The sequence below is a fragment of the Sus scrofa genome, chromosome 1 (assembly GCF_054392235.1).
Source record: "Sus scrofa isolate SSC_HxYL_T2T_F1_AM1 chromosome 1, Sscrofa_HxYL_maternal_Yorkshire_Landrace_v2.0, whole genome shotgun sequence".
In the NCBI taxonomy this organism is placed as follows: Eukaryota; Metazoa; Chordata; class Mammalia; order Artiodactyla; family Suidae; genus Sus; species Sus scrofa.
Window position 1 is genome coordinate 263,003,020 of NC_139383.1, and position 5,055 is coordinate 263,008,074.

Genomic DNA, 5,055 nt, shown 5'->3' on the forward strand with positions numbered 1-5,055 from the left:
GAATACACTGAGACACATATCAATCAAACTAACCAAAATTAAAGACAAAGAGAAAATCGTGAAAGCAGCTAGGGAAAAGAAACAAGTAACATACAAGGGAACCCCAATAAGGTTATCGGAAGATTTTTCACCAGAAACTCTGCAGGCCAGAAGGGAGTGGCATGATATACTCAACGTGATGAAAGGAAAAAACCTCCAACCAAGATTACTCTACCCAGCAAGGCTCTCATTCAGATTTGAAGGAGAAATCAAAACCTTCACAGATAAGCAAAAGCTGAGATAATTCAGCAACATTAAACCAGCCTTACAACAAATACTAAAGGAACTTCTATAGGCAGAAAAGAAAAGACAGCAACAGGAAACAAAAATGCCACAAATGACAAGGCTCACCAGTAAAGGTATATATATAATAAAGATACGAAATCATCCATATACAATTATACCACCAAAATCAGAAATCATGAGAAGAGGTGGGTACAAATGCAGGATGCTGGAGATAACTTGCAATTAAGAGAACAACAACTTAAAACAATCTCATATACATATAGACTCTTATATCAAAACTTCAGAAAAAGTGCAAACCAAAAATCTGCAATTGATACACAAACAAGGAATCTCTGAAGAAGAAATATATCTCATAGTAAATAAGTGCATAATCCACCATGAAAGGGGTCATTTGACATCATTCTTGGAATGCTGAAGTCTTCTTAGAACTGATTCTGATTTCCTCTCCATCAAAGAATTTTTGATAATTATAATTGATAATTGATAATTATAATTTTTGATAATTATAATTAAATAATGCAACTGTACAATTAAATAATATAGTTCTACAATTGTGTTATTAATAACCATTTCTCTCCATGGTACAATGTAAAGTCTATGTCTTGTTTATCACATCACCTAGAATGGTGTAATGCCTTTATTGAAGAATCAATAAGATGTAACAAATTGCGAGGACATATTTATATAGTTACACTGTTTTTTAACCAATTTATGCATTTTATATTTTACTTATTTTCAGAGGGTGTATTATTTTTGTTATTCTTACCAGTTAAGTTATTCTTTTTATTATGCTATATAAAATATTTTATGGTTAAAAAAAAAAACAATCTGGTTTCAATTAGTTCTTTAAACTAATCTCCAGGCACTTCCCTTGTGCAAGCTGTTTTTATGCAGAAACTTGCTCCCAATTTCTCAAACAAGTTACCTCTTCATGTTCCACATCTTTGTCTTGCTGTTCCCTTCAGAAAAAATAATTGGAACATCTCCCCCACCCAAATCCCACTGCCAGAACTGCTGTGCTGACGGCATGTGCCCAAGCCTCAGAGTTACTGATTTATCCTTGAGACTCCTCTATTGTCATCTGTCCTCATGGATGAACTTCAGAATGTTCAACTCACATAGATCAAATCACTTCTAAATGATAAGAATAGTACACAAAACTTCCAGAACTTTGACCGTCAGGAACATGATACAGAAACAACATATGGTATGGTTCATGTCACTATAAGAAGCCTACCGAAGGGAAAAAGACCAGTTATTATAACATACCATGACATTGGTCTCAATTATAAATCCTGTTTCAATATATTCTTTAACTTTGAGGATATGCAAGAAATCACTCAGCACTTTGCTGTCTGAACCATGGACTCCTCGGGCCAGCAGGAAGTTGCATCCTCTTCCCCAACTGGGTACCAGTACCCCACACTGGATGAGCTAGCCAAATGCTGCCTTCTGTTCTCAACCACTTAAATCTAAATAGATTTAGTGTTGGAGCTGGAGCTAGAGCTTCTATTCTCAGCAGATTTGCAGTCAATCACCCAGAGTTTGTGGGAGGTCTTGTACTCATTAATGTTGGCTCTTGTGCTAAAGGCTGGATTGACGGGGCAGCTTTCAAACTCTCAGGATTGACAATCGATGTTGTGGACATTATTTTGGCTCATCACTTTGGGCAGGAAGAGTTGCAGGCCAACCTGGACCTGATTCAAACCTACAGACTGCATATTACCCAAGGTATCAACCAATAAAACCTACACCTCTTCCTGAGTTCTTATAACAAATGCAAAGACCTAGAGATTGAAAGACGCATCCTGAGACAAAATGATAACAAATCAAAGACATTAAAGTGTTCTGCTTTATTGGTGGTAGGCAACAATTCACCCCCAGTTGAGGCTATGGTTGAATGTAATTCTCACCTGAATCCTATAAATACAACTTTGCTAAAGATGGCAGACTGTGGTAGACTACCCCAAATAGTTCAGCCTGGGAAGCTTATCTAGGCCTTCAGGTACTTTTTGCAGGGAAGGGGCTACATCCCATTTGCCAGCATGACTAGGCTTGCCCAATCACAAACCCACTCAACTTCAAGTAGCATTGCCTGTGGAAGAAGTGCCTTTAGCCTACATGCCACCAGCAATCAGTCAGATGGAACTCAAGAATCTTCTGAGTCCCCTGATGTTCTGGACAGACACCAGACCATGGAGGGGTCCTGCAAAGCAGATGCTCCTCCCCTGGACCATGCAAGTCCAATCTCCTTCAAACAACCACTCCATAATATAACACTTCATCCAGCAAACTGGCATCTATCTTTAAATACTGTATGGCTACTGACTCTGTCTGGTATCCTCGATTTATCATCCTCTCTGCCTGCCTGCCCCACTTTTCATATGTACCAAGAACCACTTCCATAGCATTCCATATCTTTAGTTACTCAAATCTCCATATCTTCTCTTGTCAGCTTTTCCCTGTGCTTCCCCAAGCATGTGTGTATGAGCACTCATGTCTGTGTTTCTGTGTGCATAGTTCTGTGATTTTAGACATGCTTTTTTGTAGAGCTTCTGCTGAAAAAAAAAAAAAAAATGGACTCAGGAGTTCCCATCGGAGCGCAGTGGTTAACGAATCTGACTAGAAACATGAGGTTGCGGGTTCGGTCCCTGCCCTTGCTCAGTGGGTTAAGGATCCGGCGTTGCCGTGAGCTGTGGTGTAGGCTGCACACGCAGCTCGGATCCTGCGTTGCTGTGGCTCTGGTGTAGGCCGGTGGCTACAGCTCTGATTCGACCCCTAGCCTGGGAACCTCCATATGCCGCAGGAGCGGCCCAAAGAAATAGCAAAAAGACAAAAAAAAAAAGAAAATGGACTCAAAATAATAATTGGAATAGCTAACTTTTACTGAGCATGAGCTATGATCTATGTGTCTGTCCTTTTTTACTCTTTTTTTTTTTTTAATGCACCTGAGGCACATGGAGGTTCCCAGGCATGGTGTCCAATAGGAGCTACAGCTGCTGGCCTCCACCAGAGCCACAGCAACACAGGATCTGAGCCGTGTCCAAAAACTACACCACAGCTCACAGCAACGCCAAATCCTTAATCCACTGAGCAAAGCCAAGAATCAAAGCCACAACCTTGTGGTTCCTATTCGGATTCGTTTCCGCTGCACCATGACGGGAACTCCCTTTGTTACTCTTATAATCTCACAAAATCCCTATAAGAAGAACACTATTATCATCCGCACGCACAGACAAGGAAACTTGCCTCTTAAGGACATCTTCCAACTTGCTCATCCAGTAATAATCTACCGATCCCTCAAGATGCATTCCATTTCCTTCCTCCCCAGCCTTGCAGTCAGAATTCAAAACAATAGATATTCAACAAAAGTTTGCTGAATGACATGAAGACAGAACAGCTAAAAGACAATTTGTCCTTAACTCTTGCACAGAATTGAGAGTGACATATCCCCTGATGTTTGGAGTTGTGTGGCACTTTCTCCTACGTACATGATATTTGAATTGTGTCTTATTTGGACTTGCCATTTTCGTCCACAGTGCTATTCAGAAACAAATTCTATCACTTACATAAGTATCTGAAAAACCTGAGACAATGAGATTCCTTTCAGGGCCATTGCCTTCTGAGAAGTAGGTCAGAAACATCCTATTTAAATTTTTCCCCATCTTGGACCTACAGATAACCATTATCTCCCAACTGCTCCAAATGTCCCCAATGAAGATGGAGAGCGTGGCTGAACAGGCATACGCTGTCAGCATTACAGGAGAATGAGACTGGTGTGGCCCTTTACCATTATACTTTTAAACTTGGGGAAGAAGATCCCTGGAATTCTCTGGTCATGTTCCTTCTCATGGAGCAAGGCTTTCTTGGAGCCAAGGGTGCATGGTTACCCAGAGCCTGTATTTCTCCCTGAAGACCATTCTTCTTCTCCATGGACCCCAGAATTCCCAGCCAAAAATGGCCCTGAGCCCCCTTCCAATCCAGAGCAGGCTAATTCCCTGGGCCTTCACCCTGAGAGCAGACCACACCTAGGACATTCCTAGGCCCAGGGAGTGGCCAACAGAGGCCTGTTTGTGCAGACATGGGTGGTGTTCATCCCTGTAGGCTGGGGTATCCACACACATACCCGTGGGTCCCCTCATGGTGCTGAACAGAGAAGGAAAGAGGATGGGCTGGGGGTCAGCTTCCCACATGATAAATCCACAAGTCATGCTCATATTTAGGAGTGGAACTGTCAGAAGTCCAAGAAACTCGACCTTCTAAGTCACTTTGAAGGTATATTAGTCAAGACAGGTAGACAGAAGATATTTTCTGTAACAACATGTTGAATGGAAATATGACATAAATATTTAGACATCACAATATATGGACGTCGTTTGTATCTGGGCTGAGCTCTGTCAGTTTGAGGAATGGCTCCGCCCTTACACTGCAGAGAGCTGTGAAGTGGCAGAACTGGCTCTTTAGTAGCATTTGATAGAGACAGTGAGAAGAGGCAGACTCAGGCATCAGGCAGGCCAGGCGTGAAGAACAGTGAGGGTCTCGGCACACACCCAAGCATCACCTGGAATTAGCTCTTGTGTAAAACAGAGCAGAAAATAAATCCAGAGGGCAGAGCTCAGACTGAGTCTGAAACTCCGAGAGAAAGCGTGAGGAACCAGCCATGAAGAGAGTCCAAAGAAAGAAGTCTGGGCCAGCATCCAGAGGTACAACGCCAAGCAAGAAGAAAGCGGCAAGAAGCCAATTCCACACCAGGAATCAGAGACACGTCGT

At 42.0% G+C, this 5,055-nt stretch overlaps 1 pseudogene; it reads left to right on the forward strand.

Annotated features, from left to right (window-relative positions):
- Positions 1–1,359: 1,359 nt before the first annotated feature.
- On the forward strand, positions 1,360–4,056 carry LOC100157583 (protein NDRG3 pseudogene; annotated as a pseudogene).
- Positions 4,057–5,055: the final 999 nt, after the last annotated feature.